Source organism: Dasypus novemcinctus, chromosome 8 (genome assembly GCF_030445035.2).
Source record: "Dasypus novemcinctus isolate mDasNov1 chromosome 8, mDasNov1.1.hap2, whole genome shotgun sequence".
Classification (NCBI taxonomy): Eukaryota; Metazoa; Chordata; class Mammalia; order Cingulata; family Dasypodidae; genus Dasypus; species Dasypus novemcinctus.
The window spans coordinates 78,291,920-78,310,753 of NC_080680.1; the positions used below are offsets into that span (position 1 = coordinate 78,291,920).

At 37.5% G+C, this 18,834-nt stretch overlaps 1 protein-coding gene across 1 annotated transcript in view; it reads left to right on the plus strand.

Moving 5' to 3' along the window:
• UBE2R2 (ubiquitin conjugating enzyme E2 R2) overlaps positions 1 to 18,834 on the plus strand; it is a 135,569-nt gene that overhangs the window by 108,156 nt on the left and 8,579 nt on the right. The window lies entirely within an intron of this gene.

Here is an 18,834-nt window from a genome sequence, read left to right on the forward strand (position 1 = left end):
TTGTTCAGACTACTGATCCATATGGGTAGGGGATGGTGACATACTCCTTAAAATTTTTATTTTTAAAACTAGGTATTCTGTTTCACAGTGTTTTTAAGCTGACATCAGTTTTTTTTCCTTATAAATTCACATTTTTCTCCTTGAATTGGTATTTCCATTCCACTATCCCTACTGAGATTTATTCTAATACTTGAAATGTTAATGCTTGATAGCCTTACCTACCCTGTAATACTTTTCTGCAAGAAAATTTGTATATAAATTAGTTTTTTAATTGCTTGTGACAATAAGACACTGAATGTTACAATAGTTAATATTACTATTATTTATTAATAAACAGTTGATTAGAAGCAACATAAATATATTAAACTTGATATACTTTTACTTTTTAGTACTTTTTTTTTACATTTAATGATTATTGAAAATGCATTTTTTAATCAAATGATAGAACTTTTGTTTTTGGTTGGTTCATGTTTCCATGTGTGATTATTATAATCTATTACAAGAATGACAGAATTCATTCAGTTTTATAATCAAGCACATACAATACACACGTTTTAGGAAGATTTTAGGGCAATGAAACTAAATTCTTAATTCCTTCTGAGTTATTTGGCAAAAATCAACTAATGAAATCTGTTGTTGGTCTTTTAAATATATATACAGCTTTTTAAAATTTTTGTTTAAGGTAACTTTGCATTTATTTTAAGTATGCAATGTGCTTGGAATCAAAATGGCAGAAATCACTCAGTCAGGCATTTTGTTTTATACTTGGAAGGTGCCTATGAGATCATTGGGCCACACAGATGAGGAAAATGGGTCCAGTGTGGTTGGTGGCTTATTTTTATTTTATTCTTTAGCTTTATATTACATAAATGTTACATTAAAAATATAGGGGATTCCCATATGTCTCACTCCCTTCACATCCCACATTAACAACATCCTTCATTAGTATGCAGCTTTATTGAGATGTAACTTACAGGCCATACAATTCACCCATTCAGTCTGTACCATATCTTGATTTTTAGTATACCCACAGTTTTGCAACCATCACCATGAATCAATTTTAGAATATTTTTTTCACCCCCAAAAGAAACCTGTACCTATTAGTAGTCACTCCACTTTACCCCTCAACACCACCAGCTATAGGAAACCACCAATACTTTACTTGCCTATCTGAATGTACCTATTTTCAGCATTTCCTATAAATGGAAACATATAATATGTGTTCTTTTGTGATTGTCTTCTTTCACTTAGCATAATGATTTCAAGCTTCCTCCATGTTATAGCACATAGCAGTACTTCCTTTTTATGATGCAACATTCCACGTTTTATTTATCCATTCAATGGTCAGATATTTGGGTTTACCTTTTTGGCTTTCTGAAGTAGAGACGGGAATTCTCTTTCTGAGTGCTGAAATCACTTCCCCTTTTTAGGCCTCAGCAGATTGGATGAGACATTACTTTTGCTGATAGGAATCTCCTCTGTTGATTGTAGATGTAATCAGCCATCTATGCAGTCAACTCACTGATGATTAAAGTCCATAAAATGCCCTTGTATTACAGTTAGTCCGGAAGCTTGCTTGACCAAACACCTGGGCACCATTACCTAGCTAAGTTGACACATTAGCCTAACCATCACAATACTCTACATTGTCTCTTTTATTACTAAAGTCTTATACATTAGTACAGTATGTTTGTTACAATTAATGAGCCGATATAAATGCATTATAATTAATGAAAGTTTGTAGTTTGTTGCGATTTCCTTAGTTTTTACCTAATGTCCTTTTTCTATTCCAGGATCCTTTGCATGCAACTACATTAAATTTAATAGTCATATTTCCTTAAGCAACTCTTCTTTTAATTTGGTTGTGTCATTGTCTTTTGGTGCATTGCTTTGCTATGTGGGGGCCTGCATCTCTCCTGTCTAGGGTGCCTTTTTTCTTTTCTTACTAGGAGGACCCGGGGATGGAACCCAGGTCCTCTATTTATGGGAAATGGGAGCTCAGTTGCTTGAGCCACAGCCGCTTCCCCTTAAGCAACTCTTGACTGACAGTTTCTCAGACTTTCCTTGTTTTTGATGACCTTGAAAGTTTTGAGGAATACTTACTTTGTCAGTTATTTTGTAGAGTGTCCTTCAATTGGGATTCATTTGATACCTTTCTCATGATTAGACTGGGGTTATGTTTTGGGGAGGTAACCCACAGAGGTAAAGTGCCATTTTCATCACATCATATCAAGAGTACATGCTATCAACCTTATGAACCTGCAATTCCATTTCTGATATATACCCTATAGCAACTCTCAGACAAATGAACCTGAGATATATATAAAGATGTTCACTGTGGTATGCATAGCAAAATAGCCAGAAACAATTTTAATGTACATCAGTCAATCAAATATGTAATATTTGGCATAATTATATGCTATAAAACTAGCAATTTAAAGGGTTAATACAGATCTGTCCGTAGATAGAAAAAAAGCATAATTTCCTACAGAAAGCAGGAAATTATTTATGTAAATATTTAAAAGCACCACATACAAATATTGTAAAAGCATTCAAACCTGAATTAGAAGGAAACACTCTAAATTCATGAGAGTTATTGTCTCTAAGGTGAGAATGGGACACAATAGGTAATAAAAGAGAGACTTCAATTGTATCATTATTTTTATTGCCTTTAAAAAAAACAAAAGCAGAGGTGACAAAATGTTAATAGTTGTCAATTCTGGATGTGTTGATAACATATGCATTTGTTCATATTCTTTGTGTTTTCTATTATCTGCTGCTTAAATAAAAGTATGACATGAAAAAAATAATTTCAATAATGATGATGGACAGAAAGCAGGCAGACAAAATTCTTCACCTCAATCTCTATTTTCCCCTGCTGTACATGATAATGCTTTAATGATTGAAGTGATAAATGCACAGCTATGTGATTATACCAAATATCATTGATTATACACTTTGGATGAATTGTATGCTTTTTTGATATGTATCAATAAAATTGTTTTGTGGAAAAAAAGAAACAGGAAAAAAGTACATAACAACATGACATCACTCTTTATATTAACTTTCATCATCTGGCTGAGATAGTGTTTTTAATGTTTTTCCACCATAAAGTTAGTCTTTTTTTCTTTCTTTCCATACTGTACCTTTTGCACTGAAGTCATGATGTGCAGCTCACACTTAAGGAGTGGGAAGTTTTACCTCCTTGAGGATAGAGTATATACATAAATATTTAGAATTCTTCTGCATAGGAAATTTATCTGGTCTCCCCCATTTATGCAGTCATTTTGTTAATCATTAAGATCTGCATTTTATCAAAAGCAATGAATTGAATCTTCCTGATTTACAGAAGTATTTATCTTGTTATTAGAGTTCTTTGCTTCCCACTTTCTGGGAAGTATACACCAAAGAGGCTCTTCAGACATATCAAATGACTATTAATTATGACATTTACTCATTCCTTTAGGCAACTTTTTCAATCCAGTATACTTAGGAAGGGTTAAGAAGAATATGGATTTATTGTGGATATAAACATGTCTTGCTAGGGTATTTTTTTTTTACTGTCAGAAAAGTGTGACTTCTTTTTAAAACTCAAATGTGTTGATATACTTCACCTTATTCCTGTGATTTCTAATTCTCAGATAGATAAGGCATGAAGCCTTTTGCCTTAAGTTTTAACTCGATGAAATAAGGCATCACCACTTGTTTCCTATATGGGACTCTCCTTCAGGTATGATGCATTCCTTAACAACAATTAAAAGATAAAATTTTAATGAAATTTGTCATAATTCCAGCAGTTCCAAATCTATATATATTTGAATTTATTTGTAATTTTTTCCGTAAACTGCCCTATTATTAACACTGTATTAGAATTGTATATCTATTATAGTTCATGAGAGAATGTTCTCATATTTGTACTGTTAACCACAGTCCATCATTCACCACTGTGTTATACAGTTCCATGCCTATATAGTCCATCCAAAGTGTACACACAATGGCTCTCAGTTTCATCAAAGAGTTGTACTGTGATCACCTCAGTCAATTTTAGAAAGGAAAAATCCAAAAAAGAAACTTCCATACCCCTCTATACGCTCCTGTTGTTGACCCTTAGAATTGATATCGTATGTACTTTGCCACTGCTTCAAAAATATTACAATATTACTGTTAACTATAGTCCATAAATTATATTAGTTGTATTTTACTATGTATCACCATATTCTTAACACCTCATAATAGAATATTATTGTACTTGAACAACTGACCAGTCTTCATCCATCACCAGGTTCACTATTTATTCCTAGATTATTCTCTTGCCATCTTTCAATTGACATACATGTCCCTAGACTACCCCTTTGTCACAAATTCCATTTATAAACCAGCCATGTTAGTTATACTCACTACAATGTGTTACCATCAGCTCTATCCATTTTTCACACTTAATACAGTCAAACAAATTAAAAATTATATACATTAAGTATCAGTACCCCTTCTCAGCCCTCATCCTATATCTGATTAATATAGCCAATTAGATTTAACTCCATGTGTTTATTCTTTATATTTAGTTCATATTAGTGAGCCATACAATATTTGTCCTTTTGTGTCTGACTTATTTCACTCAGCATTATATCCTCAGGTTCATCCGTGCTGTCATGTGTCCCAGTTTAATTTCTTCTTATGGCAGCATGGTATTTCAGTATTCCATCATATGTATATAGCACATTTTGTTTGTCCGTTCATCAGTTGATGGATACTTGGTTGTTTCTATGTTTTGGCAATTGTGGATAATGCCACCAGGAACATCTGCGTGCACATGTCTGTTTGTGTCTCTGTTTTTAGTTCTTCTGGATATATTCCTAGTAGAAGGATTGCTGGATCATATAGCAGTTGTTTATTTAGTTTCCTGATGAACTGCCAAACTGTCTTCCACAAAGGCTGTACCATTCTACATTCCTACCAAAGTGAAGGAGTGTTCCTATTTCTCCACATCCTCTCCAGCACTTTTCTTTTTCTTTTTTCAATAATGGCCATTCTGTGAGTTGTGAAATGATAATCTCATTTTATTTTTGATTTGCATTTCCCTAATAGCTAGTGATATTGAATATTTTTTTCATGTGCTCTTTCATCATTTGTATTTCCTCTTTGGAAAAATGTCTATTTAAGTCTTTTTCCCATTTTAAAATTGCATTGTTTGTCATTTTATTGTTGAGCTGTATGATCTATTGAGTGTGGAAATGAAACCCTTATTGGATGTGTAGTTTCCAAATATTTTTTCCCGTTGATTGGACTGCCTTTTCACCTTCTTGACAAAGTCCTTCGAAGCAAAAAAGTATTTAGGTTTGAGGAGGTCCCACTTATCCATTTTTTCTTCAGTTGCTTGTACTTTTGGTGTAAACTTTAAGAAACCACCACCTGCCACTAGGTCTTTGCTCCATTTTGAGTTAAAATTTGTATAAGGTGTAAGATACTGGTCCTCTTTCTTTTTTTTTGGATATGGATCTAGTTCTCCCAGACCATTTGTTGAATACTTTTCTGCCCCAGCTTGACAGCCTTGTCAAAAACCACTTGACCATAGATGTGAGGGTCTATTTCTGAACTCTCAGTTTGATTCCTTTTTGTCAGTATGTCTATCTTTATGCCACTACCTTGCTGTTTTTACCGTGGTAGCTAAGTAATATGCTTTCAAGTCAGGAGGTGAGGGTCCTCTAACTTTGTTCTTCTTCTTAAAGATATATTTGACTATTCAGGTGTCCTACCCTTACAGATAAATTTTATAATTGGTTTTTCAAATTCTGCAAAATAGGCTGTTCGAATTTTCATTGGAATTGTGTTTGAATTTTTATTGTTTTTTTGAGGTGCTGGGGGCTGGGGATTGAACCCAGGACCTCATGTGGGAAGCTGGCAATCAACCACTGAACCACATTGGCTTCCCTGAGTTGGTTTTATCATTTGTTTTGCTTGTTGTTTTTTCTTTCAGGAGACACTGGAAACTGAACCCGGGACCTCCCATGTGTGAGGCGAGCACTCAACTGCTTGAACCACATCCACTCCAGATTATGTTGAATTTGTAAATTAGTTTAGGTAGTATTGACATCTTGATAATGTTTAGTCTTCTAGTCCATGCACATGAAATGTCCTTCCATTTATTTAGGTCTTCTTTGGTTTCTTTTAGTAATGTTGTGTAGTTTTCTGAATATAGGTCCTTAATTTTAATAGTTTTCTGAATATAGGTCCTTAATTTAAGAAAATTTTTTTAAAGATTTATTAATTTTTTCCCCGCCCCCGCCCTGGTGTTTTTGCTGTCTGTGTCCATTCACTGTGTGATCTTCTGGATCTGTTTTCTCTTTTTTGTCTTTTCTTCTCGTGTTTCTCCTCTATGATTCACTGGGATTCAATCCTGGGGACCTCTGATGTGGAGAGAAGTTACCTGTCAATTGCGTCACCTCAGTTCCTGGTCTCTGCTGTTCTTCACTTTGACTCTCCCCTTTGTCTCTCTTCTGTTGCATCATCACAAAAAAATGCTGTGTTACTTTTGCAGGCACTGGCTCACTGCATAGGCATGCTTTCTCTTCTTCTTTTTCTCCAGGAGGTTCCAGGGATCGAACCTGGGTCCTCCCATATGGTAAGCAGAGGCCTTATCACTTGAGCCATATCCGCTTCCCTGAATACAGATCCTTTATATCCTTGGTTAAGTTTATCCCTAAATATTTGATTCATTTAGATACTGTTGTACTTGAAATTTTTTCTGATTTCCTCCTCAGATTGCTCATTAGTAGTGTAAAGAAACACTACTGATTTTTGTATATTAATCTTGTATTCTGCCACTTTGCTGAACTTGTTTATTAGCTCTAGTAGCTTTGTTGTGGATTTTGGGGGCTATTTTCTAGGTATAGGATCATATCAGCAAAAAGTGAAAGTTTTACTTCTTTCTATCCTGTTTGGGTGAATTTTATTTTTCTTGACTGATTACTCTAGTTAGAACTTCTAGCACAGTATTGAATAATGTGGTGACGTGGGCATACTTTTCTCCCCTTTGGGAGGTTTTTGATGTTTCAATCTCTTGTGATTGATTTGTTGAGGTCTTCTATTCTAGGATCAGTGTAGGTTATTCATGTGTTTCTAGGAATTTTTCCATTTTATCTACGCTGACTAATTTGGTGGTATACAGTTGTTGATAATACCTTCTTAAAATCTCTCTTTTGTCTCTGGGGTCAATAGTAATGTTCCCCTTCTCATTTCTTATTTTATTTATTTGTGGTGTCTCTCTTCCTTTTTTAGACTAGCTAAGGGTTTGTTATTTTGTTGCTCTTTTTGATGAACCAACTTTTGGTTTTATTGATGCTCTTTGTTCTCCATTTCATTTATTTTCACTCTGATCTTTGTTATTTCTTTCTGTTTGCCTCGGGATTAGTTTGCTTTTTTTTCTTTTCTAGTTCTTCTAGCTATGCAATCAAGTATTTGATTTTAGGTCTTCTTTTTTAAAGTAAGCATTGAGAGCTATATTTCCTTCTTAGCAGTCCCTTTGCTGCATCCCATAGGTTTTGATATGCTCTGTTCTTATCTTCATTTTTCTCGAGATTTTTACTGATTTGTCTAGCAATTTCTTCTTTGACCCACTGATTTTGTTGTTTAATCTCCATATATATGTGAAATTTCCCTTTTTTCTGCAAACTTTATTCCATTACGATCAGAGAAAGTGCTTTGTATAATTTCAATTTTTTAAAATTTATTGAGACTTGTTTTGTGAACCAACATTGGTTTATTCTGGAGAAAGATCCATGAGCACTTAAGAAGATTGTATATTCTGCTGTTTTGGGGTGTAAAGTTCTATATATGTCTATTATAGCTATTTCATTTATCATATTCTTTAAGCTTTCTGTTTCTTTATTGATCCTCTGTCCAGATATTCTATCCAGTGATGAGAGTTGTGTGTTGAAGTCTCCAGCTATTATTGTGGAGATGTCTGTTTCTCCCTTCAATTTTGCCAGTGTTTGCCTCATATATTTTGGGGCACCCAGGTTAGGTGCATAAGCATATATGTTTGATATTTCTTTTTGGTGTATTGCTCCTTTTATTAATATATAATGACCTTCTTCATCTCTTATAACAGTTTTGCATTTAAAATCTGTTTTGTCAGACATTAGTGTAGCACTGCTTTTTTGGATTCTATTTGTGTGGCATATCTTTTTTCAACCTTGCACTTTCAGCCTATTTGTGTCCTTTTCTCTAAGGTGAGTTTCTTGTAGACCACATATAGATAACTCATATTTTCTCAGTCTGCCAGTGTGTCTTTTTTTTTTTTTCTTTCCTTTTTTTTGGCTGTGACTTTTGATTGGAAAGTTCAATCCATTACATTCAATGTTATTACCATAAAGGCATTACTAACCTTGTCCATTTTTATCCTTTGACTTTCTGTTGTCATATCTTACTCTTATCTGTTTTTTTACCCTTTAGTTACCCTTACTAATAGTCTTCATTTCTATGCTCTTCTCCAAGCCCTTCTCTCTAATCTTTCTCTTTCAGGCTGTAGCGGTCCCTTTAGTATCTCTTGTAAATCTGGTCTCTTGGTGACATACTCTCAGTTTTTGTTTTTTGTTTTTCTGTGAAGACTTTAAATTCCGCTCATTTTTGAAGGATAGTTTTGCTGGATAAAGAAATCTTGCCTGGCAGGTTTTCTCTTTCAACACCTTTAATAGATCTACCACTGCTTTCTCACTGCTGTGATTTCTCTCTTCCATGGTTTTTCTTGCTGCTTAATTCTGTCTCTGGCATTTGTCATTCTGAATAGTAGATTTTTCAGAGTAACTTATTCCATTAGGGTGCATTGTCCCTTGGATATTGATATTTATGTCAATAACAATTGGTTTGGGAAATTAAATTTCTGGCCATTATTTCCTCAGATATTCTTTTTGTCTCCTTTCCATCCTGTTCTCCTTTTCTTGTGGTACACCTATAGCACATGACTGTCATACAATTCCCTGATACCCTGTTCAGTTTTTTCCATTCTTTTTTCTTTCTGTTCTGTCTTTTCAAGTTCACATGCTCTGTCTTTGGATTTGCTTATTCTTTAGCCAATTCAAATCTGTTGTTATATGCCTCTAATATATTTTATGGGGTTTTTATTTCCTTTTGTTTTGTTTTAGAAGGTACCAGGTATTGAACCTGGGATCTCATACATGGAAATGGGCACTCAATCACTGAGCTACAGCCGCTCAGTGACATATGGTAGTATTTTTAATCTTATCACTTGTGCCTGTCATTCCCATAAACTATGTTACTTTTTCTTTGTAAGGTTTAAAATTATTTTTATTGTTTTTAAGGTATGGGGGCTAGGGGTTGAACCAAGGACCTAATATATGGGAAGCTGATGCTCAACCACTGAGCCACATCAGTTCCCTTGAGTTGGTTTTGTTTCTTAGCTTGTTTTTCTTCATGAGGCACCTCCCATGTGGGAAGTAGGTGCTCAACTGCTTGAGCCCAGTGTCTTCTTAATATTTTTTATCACTTTAGCTATATTTTCCCTTCAACTCCTTGATTTGATTTAGGAAATTTGATTAGTTTTAAATACTATTTCTCAGTATGACTATTTTTTGCTGATGTTTAGGCATCTGGTTATGTTAGAGGATTTACTCTGATGATCAGTTTCTCTCTCTTACCTAGTCATTTTGTTTCAGTTATTCTTTGATTTTTTTAAAAAACTAACTTATTGAAATATATCACCCACGCACAAACATACATAAACAATAAGTGTATAGTAATAGTTGTGAACTTACAAAACAAACATATACATTATACAGAACTCTCATAACTCATCCTACCACCAATACCTTACATTGTTGTTAAATCTTTTTAACTAATGATTAAAGAGCATTGTTAAAATATTACTTCTAACTGAAGTATTTCCCCTAACCCTCCCTATTATTATCTTTATGTCATTTACATGTGAACATACATAAACAATTAAGTGTATAGTAAAGGTTGTGAACTTACAGAGCAAATGTGTATAACATCATACAGGGGTCCCATACCTCAACCCTCCACCAACACCATGCATTGTCGTGAGATATTTGTTACAAATTATGAAAGAATATTGTCAAAATCTTACTACTAATTATAGTCCTTATTTTACATGTGGTGTGTTTTTCCCCCAACACACCTTATTATTATATTTTAAATATATTTTTTATGACACAGTTGTAAACTTATAAAACAATCATGCACATATGCAGAATTCCCAAGCAACACCCCTCTATCAGCACACCACACTGTGGTGGAACTTTTGTTACAGGTAAGATAATACCATCTGATTATTACCATGTCCATAGTATACATTTGGCTCACATTTTCCATACTGCTCCATTATCAACATAGTACATCTTTGTCATAGATGCAAGAATATTTATATTATTACTGCTAACCACAGTCCATAGGTCATTCCAGTTGTATTTTTCCCATGCATTCCAACACCCTGCAGTAGTGATATACATTTGCTCTAGCTCACAAAGGATACTCTTGCATCTGTACCATCAACCACAGTTCTCATCCACCACTTGGTTTACTGTGCTATTCAGTTCTTAGATTATTCTCTAGCATTCTTGTCAATTGGCATTTACATCCCTAGACTACCATTTTCAGCCATATCCCTATTTATAAACTAGCTATTACTATTTTTACCATCCATTCCATACATGTCCACACTCTTACAATAAAGCTAATTAAAACTTCTATATAAATTAATCATCAGTAGTCCATCTCAGTCCTTCTCTTATCTCCATTAAGAATCCACCACCGCTGGTTCTCCTGAGGGCTGCAGCGACCCACAGGTTCTATGGTCAAGGCTCTGGAGTTCAGGGCAATGTCAGTTGGCCCTACTTTGGAGTTTGTGTTCCTGAGTGTGATGGAGTTGGACTCAGATGTGACCTTTCTACACATGCCTCTTCTGTCACTTTTACCGGACCTGTGGTTGGCGTTTGGGTTGGTGTATACTCAGGAGACCTGACTCTCTGAACTGTCCATGTGACAGCCAGGCCCTGGGCCTCAGCAGACTTGCAGCTCCTACCCTCTGGTTTCTTGGACTTACCCTGGCCAGCTGACAGGGAGGTGAAGAGGGTCAGCTACCACACCAGGGAGCCAAGAGTGCCTACAGCTGCAAGCAGGAGAATCCATCATCCATCATCCATGTGGAATCTAAACCCCCTCTTGATGTAGAGGAGGACTGGACATAGTCATCCCAGGTCCACAAGGTGGAGGAATAGAGTATGGATTAGAGTAGACTGACTGGTGTTCTGCTGGGGAACTATTGTGATTAGTAAGGGAAGAAACTGTAGTAGTGATGTGGAGAGGGTGGCCACAGTGGCTGCTGATCGTTAGGAGAGGGAAGAAGAGATGTGGTGTGGGGGCATTTTCAGGATTTGGAGTTGTCCTAAGTGGTGCTGCAGGGATGGATATTGGACATTGTGTGTCCTGTCGTGGCCCACTGGGTGGACTAGGGGAGAGTGTGGACTACAATGTGGACCACTGTCCATGTGCTGCAACTGTTCCCCAGAATGTATTTGCCAGGTGCAGGGGATGTGCCACAATGATGGAAGAGTTTGTTGATGGGGGAGGGGTGTTGTGGGTAGCGTGGGGTGTATATGGGGACCTCACATTTTTTTAATGTAACATTTAAAAGAAAATAAAGGGAAAAAAAAGAGAACAATAACAAAAAAGAATCTACCACCAGGTCTTGAAGATATTTTCCTACAGTTTCTTCTAGAAGTCTTATGGTTCTTTTATTTTTAGGTTTTTGATCCATTTTGAGTTAATTTTTGGATAGGGTGTGAGATAGCAGTCCTCTTCTTTTGGCTATGGATATCCGGTTCTTTCAGCACCATTTTGCTGAATAGGGTGTTCTGCCTGAGCTGGGTGGGTTTGACAGGATAGTCAAAAATCACTTGACCTGTATGTGAGGGTCTGTCTGTTTCTGAGCCTTCAGTTTGGTTCCATTGGCCTATGTATCTGTCTTTATGCCAGTACTATGCCAGTTTTACCACTATAGCTTGGTAGTATGATTTAAAGTCCGGAGATGATGGTTCACTTTTCCTTTTATGATGTTGCTGGCTGTTCAGGACCCCTTATCCTTCCAAATAAACTTGCTAATTGTGTTTTCAAAAAATTTTTTTTTAATGCTGGTGAAATTTTTATCAGGGTTGCATTGAATCTGTGTATCAGTTTGAGTAGAATTGACATCTTAATGATAGTCTTGCAGTTACTCAGAACTTTTTGATTTCTTTTAACATTGGGTTGCAGTTTTCTGAATACAAGTGCTTTACATCATTGGTTAAGTTTATTCCTGACTACTTGAGTTTTATCTGTCATATTTTATTTTTACCACTCTTTTGACACTTTTAGTTACTGTAATCTTCATTTCTAGACTCTATTCCAGGCCCCTCTCTCCTGTCTTTTCTTTTCAGGCTCTAGCACACCCTTTAGTATTTCCTGAAAATCTGGTCTCTTGCTTAGAAATTCTCTCAGTTTCTGTTTATCTGTGAATATTCTAATGTTGCCCTCATTTTTGAAAGACAGTCTTGCTGGGTATAAAATTCTTGGCAGGAAGTTTTTCTCTCATAGTATCTTAAATATATCATATCACTGCCTTCTTGCCTCCATGGTTTCTGGTGAGAAATCAGCACTTAATCTTATTGGGTATCCCTTATATGTCATGCGTTGCTTTTCTTGCTGTTCTCAGAATTCTCTCTTTGTCTTTGGCATTTGACATTCTGATGAGTATGTCTCTCGGAGTTGGTCAATTCGGATTATTTCGGATGGGAGTACATTGTGCGTCTTGAACATGGATATCTATGTCCTTCAATAGGGTTGGGAAATTTTCTAACAGTATTTTCTTTAAATATTCCTTCTGCCTCTTTTTCCTTCTCTTCTCCTTCTGGGACACCCATGACATGTATGTTTGCACATCTCTGGCTGTCGTTTAGTTCCCTGAGACCTTGTTTCAGTTTTTTCCATTCTTTTCTTCATCTGTTCCTTTGTATGTTCACTTTCAGAGGCCATTTTTTTTCAAGCTCACCAGTCCTTTCTTCCGACTCCTCTAATCTGCTATTATATGATTCCAGTATTTTAAAAATTTTATTGATTGCACTTTTCATTCCCATAAGATCTGCTATTTTTCTCTGCATACTTTCAAATTCTTCTTTGTGCTCATCCAGTGTCGTCTTAATATCCTTAATCTCTTTAGCCATCTCATTGATTTATTAAGGAGATTTGTTTGAACATCTGTTATGTCATCTGGAGGCTTATCTTGTTCCTTTAACTGAGCCATAGCTTCCTATTTCTTGGTGTGGATTGTAATTTTTGGTTGGTGTCTTGGCATCTGGATTACTACAGTATTTATTCTGGGTCCAAGTTTTCTCTTTAGTTTAGGGCTTCCTGTCATTTCTTTCATGCTGGTTGTGCAGTAGGAGCCAAGGATGTAAATGGTACTATGAACTGTGGAGGCTCAAGCTGCCCTCATTGCCTCAGTGACAGATGAAGCTTCTCCCAATTTTTCCCTTTCCCAGAGGTCGGGACAGAGTCACAGCTGTGTGGAATAATCCAAGTCATGCATGCCTAGACTGTAGTTGACCAGAGAGACCGATGAAGCTTCATGCCTCTTTCTCCCCTGCCTGGGGCATGGATGGAGCTCCAGGTGTGGGAAGCAGTCTATGCAGTGCAGGTACAAGATGACTGCAGTTGCTCCAGCAGACTTTTAATTATTCAGTTTGTGCCAGCTAAAGGTACCCTCAGTTACCTGGATAGACTGGTGCTGAGCTAGCAGCCTCCTCCCTGCCAGAGGTGGGACTGAAGCCTAGGCTAGGGCTGCAAGCTGATCTGGGTAAAAGAAACTGGTTCCTACTGTCACTGTGATATTTGGTCAGGCCGGCTTCCCCTCAGGGTAGGGGTGGATTCAAAATGGCGGCCACCTTTTCTGATTTTTTCCGACTTGGACAAATTCACATCCCAGCTGTTCCTAGGGTTATTCCTTAGCCATCCGAGTCTACCAATCAGTAACTGAAATCGGTAGCCAACCGTCTCCTCCTCCCCTTTTTTTGGGAGATGGAGCTTCCAATTCTGGTCACAGTACAGCTCCTGGGGCGGCTTGCACCACCAGAGTAGGACAATCATCGGTTTCTGCTGCTTGGCCAGTAATTTCCCGGGGAGGCTGGCACGGGTCCCTGCAGCTTCCTCCCTGCTGGAGGTGGCACTGGGTCTTAGGCTAGACCTGCAGTCTGACCTGGATGGAAAGAAGCCGGTCCCCACCATAAGTGGGATTTTCAGTCTGCTTCGCTACCCCTCGTGCCAGGCGCGGAGTTGAGATGGTGGCTCCCAGCCTCTTTCCGACTTGGACAGGCTAAAACTTTAGCTGTTCTCAGGATTATACTGTAGCTTGCTGAAGTTTACTCATCAGTTGCTGAAGCTGGTGCCCAGCTGTCTCTTCCTCATCCGTTTTTGGGAAGTGAGCTTTCAATTCCAGTTGCGAAACAGCTCCCTAGGAGGCTTGTGCCTCTGGCAGAGGATGGGCATCATCCTCCGTGGCATGGAGCGTTCTATTTATGATTCATCGCTGCAGATGGGCAGCCTCCCTCTTCCATTCCTTCAAGGGTGTTGCCTCCCAAAGCCCCCAAACAAGTACCTTAGCTAGTTCCAGAGAGGTCTGGGTGTTTAAACACTAACTGCCCTATAGCAGGAACTGACTGTAGGAGCTCCTTACTCCACCGCCTTCCTGCTGTTCTCCTTCTTTGGTTTTTATTTCAACTTATTCTAAAACTTTAAAATTACCCCATTTAAATGATCAAAACAACAAATGCAAGGTGGCCTTGGGTTCGTAGGGCCTTGGGTAGGGCCAAGAGAGACTCCCAGAGGTCTTGTTTTCCTTCACTTTCCCAGCCTGCCAGCAGATGGTGTTCTTTGGCAAACCTTTCCACACAGGCGATTCTTTGAACCTCTGTTGGTTTTTTTCTCAGCTGGTTAAGAGTCACAATTTAAATCAGGACTCTCCTGCTTAAACTCACTAAAGAGAAACCACACTCAGCCTTCCGCCTCTCCCTATCCCCAAATATTTCCATTCTCTTGCTTTTTTTTTTAAACAAATCAATTTTATTGATACATATTAATAAAGCATACAATCCATCCAAAGTACAATCATTGGTATTTGGTATCATCACATAGTTGTGCTTCACCTCAATTATGAGAGCATTTTCATTATTTTAATAATAATAATAAACAAAAAACTAACAAGAAAAGTCTTCACCCCTCTCCTCTTTGTTAACCACTGTCAGCCACTGGTTTTACCAAGGCTGGAATGGGTGCCACTCCAAGCTACAGGGGCAAGTAACTCATAGTTTTCTTTTCAGCCTCTTCGTCCCTGTCCCCACTCCCTAGACAGTGTATCTGGCAGTCTCCTGGTCTGCAGAACCTCAAAGTAGGTCCTTCAGTTTCTGCTCCTCCTCTGCTGATTTTGTAAGAGAGCTGAGTCTTGCATATATACTCTGGCACCATCTTCCCAGAACCCCTTTTGTTTCTTTTTTTTTTTTTCAATTGTGGATACACATATACAACATAAGTCTTCCCATCCCAGCCTCTCCAAAGCATGTCATTCACTGGGATTAATCACATTTACAGTGTTGTAGTACCCTCACCACCGTCCATTTTCCTTTCTCCCCAAACAGAAGCACTACACTCATTTTGATTTACTCCCCATTGCCCTTGCCCCTACCTACCTCTGGTAACCTGTACTCTACTTTCTTTTTATATGTTTGCTTTGATACCAATTTAGCTTCAATAGTATGCTCACACTATGTTCCTATACCTCTCCATCCTCCCACCTTTATGTAGTTCTTGTCATAAATTATATGTTACTCATGTGTTATGAGTCCAAAACCACTAATTTATCATTATATTTTGTACATTTGCCTTTTAGATCCTGTAGGAAAAAGTGGAGTTACAAATAAAAAATATATTACTACTGGTATTTATCTTTATCCGTGTCATTATTTTTGCTGGAGATCCTTAATTATTCATGGTTCCTTCAGCTAGTTGTCCTTTCCTGCTTCTGTAGTTTTTGTTAAACATGTCTGAGCTGTGTAGACCTTCACAACTTGTTGGTTTGCTGTGTATGTGTGTGTGTGTGTGTTGGTCTTCATTTTCTTTTGGTGTTTTTATTGTTTACAAACTTTTTTTATTCAAAAGAAAATTGCCACATCATCTCTGGCAGATTATAAAGCATACAAAAGTATCTGAAATAAGAATCTGAGGACTCTTTGTAACATGGGGGACTTTTACCTATTTTTTTTTCTGTGCTTCCTCTCTCCTGTTATTTTTCTATTTTTGCCCAGATCCTGTGTCTTGAAAACTGGTATCATAGTCCCTTACCCTGCCAGAAGGGTAAATGCACAGAGAGCCCATTTATTTCACAGGGTATCTCTAACTCCAGGAGTGGTGTGTGGAGGGAGGGATTAGGCAATAAACCAAGACACTAAGAACTCTCATTCTTGCCCCAAATTCCTTCTGGGTTAGTTCTGTTCTTTGTTATAATGCATGTCAAACATATATTTGGATAGACCAGACCCATGTCTCCAAGCCTAGAGTAGAGAAGGGGTTCTTCTTATATAGGAACTGAAAGTCTGAAGTTGTGAATGAATATATGCCGAGTCCTCACAGTATACTCTGCTAGTCTAAGAAATTTATGCCCAAGTGCCACAACTGTCTAAATGGACAAATCCAACTCCATGTTGACTGCTGAAAACCAAAGCTTCATATAGGACTGTGAGGGACAGAGGGAGAATAAGAATGAGTGTGGTTTTTGTGGTGGTGGTTTTTTTTCCTGATGCTTTTCACCTTTGTTCATGATCTTCAGGAGACTGAGCCCTTTAAAGGCTTTATTGACCGAGTCACTGCATATGTTAAATATTTATTTGATAGTTTTATTAGTAGGTCTTCTTTTTCTTTCTTCTCTCTGTTGTTAATCCTCTCTACCTTCTTCATTTTCTTCTGAGAAAATATAATAAAGATTTTTACAACTTACTAAAAGTGAAAAAGAGATAAGAGTTGGAATATTTCCTGGGTTTATATCCTGTTTTACACTTTCTAACAGTATTGTCTCAGGCAGGTAGTTTAGTTCTTCCATTCTATAAAAATAGGATTAATAATATCTTACAGAATTCTTTGCCACGCTACAGGTGTGAAGCCTTTGTTAAATTATTTTTGTAAAAGTGATAGACACTTTAAACTATATAGACCTTTTCCTGTCATGGTGCATAAAGAAAAAGTGAATATTTGTAGATCACAGTGGGATAAACTGAAGATGCTTTTATCCTAGGTTCTAGGCTAAGGGTTCAGGTGAGGAGCAATATATGATCTGCAGGTAACCCATTCACAACATAATGGTTAGGAAACTGTGATTAAGAGATTGCATATGAATTGCATCAGGAACTGTTAGAGGGGGAAAAAAGCCTCAATTCTGCTTTGTTCTCTTACTGGCCTTGTTGTCAGACAGACTTACATGATGTGGTGACATAGGAGGCCACGTGCTCTAGACTTGTCTTATTCTCATAGCTGTCAGTTCATTCAAGGGAAAAATAAAACTAAATTGCCTTTCTGTAATTAGTTTAGAACCAGCAGGGCTCTGATAAGCCCAGCTTGATTCACATGCACCCCCAAACTAATTGCCATGACAAGAGGAATGGAATTATTTGGCCAGCCCTTGATCCTGTGTCTACTGCTGTGGGTGGAAGGGCTGGGTGTGGCTTGATGTTAAGGAAAGAGATTAGCCCCACCACATGAAATAGATTCCCCATACAAAAAAGGATCCTGCTCTTCAGACATAGGGAGGAAATGAAAACATTCTGGGGTAACTAACACTATTATTACAAGTCCATTAAAGTATCAGACATTTCTGAAAGCATCATGGATTTCAGTTTAGGAGGACATGGTATTAGAAATGAGTTCTTATTTTGATAATATCTGATGATTCACCATTTTGTAAAATTTTATCTCCCAATATACTATTTTAAGAGTAAACATGGCGGCGGACTTGGCCCAGTGATTAGGGTGTCCGTCTACCACATGGGAGGTCCCCGGTTCAAACCCCGGGCCTCCTTGACCCTTGTGGAGCTGGCCCATGCGCAGTGCTGATGTGCGTAAGGAGTGCCGTGCCACGCAGGGGTGTCCCCGCGCTGGGGAGCCCCATGCGCAAGGAGTGCGTCCCGTAAGGAGAGCCACCCAGCGCAAAAGAAAGTGCAGCCCGCCTAAGAATGGTGCCGCCCACACGGAGAGCTGACACAAGAAGATGACACAACAAAAAGAAACACAGATTCCCATGCCACTGACAACAACAGAAGCGGACAAAAAAGACACAGCAAATAGACACAGAGAACAGACAACTGGGGTAGGGGGGAGGGGAGAAAAATAAATAAATAAATAAATAAATAAATCTTTTAAAAAAAGAGAGTAAACGTGAGATATAAGAAAATCAACTTGAAAATAATTGAGGGAAAATTTTCCTCATTCAGTTAATGTGATTCATCAGCGCAACCTTGTTGTCCAGTATGGTAGCCACTAATCACATGCAGCTGTATCCTTATTCTGCTTATCTTTCTAGCAGGTTTTGTATGGGTTTTCTTTTGAAGAAACCCTTATGTTATTTTTTATGCACACTTTTATTTTGCCACTGGATGCTTTGTCAGTCCATTATTGGCATAATGAATTTCTTTGAATCTTTTAAATGAAGTTACTGAAGAATCTATAGAGTTCTTGGGATGGGGAAGAGTTAAGAAACAGGTTTTTTGGGGTTTTTTTTTTGAAGGT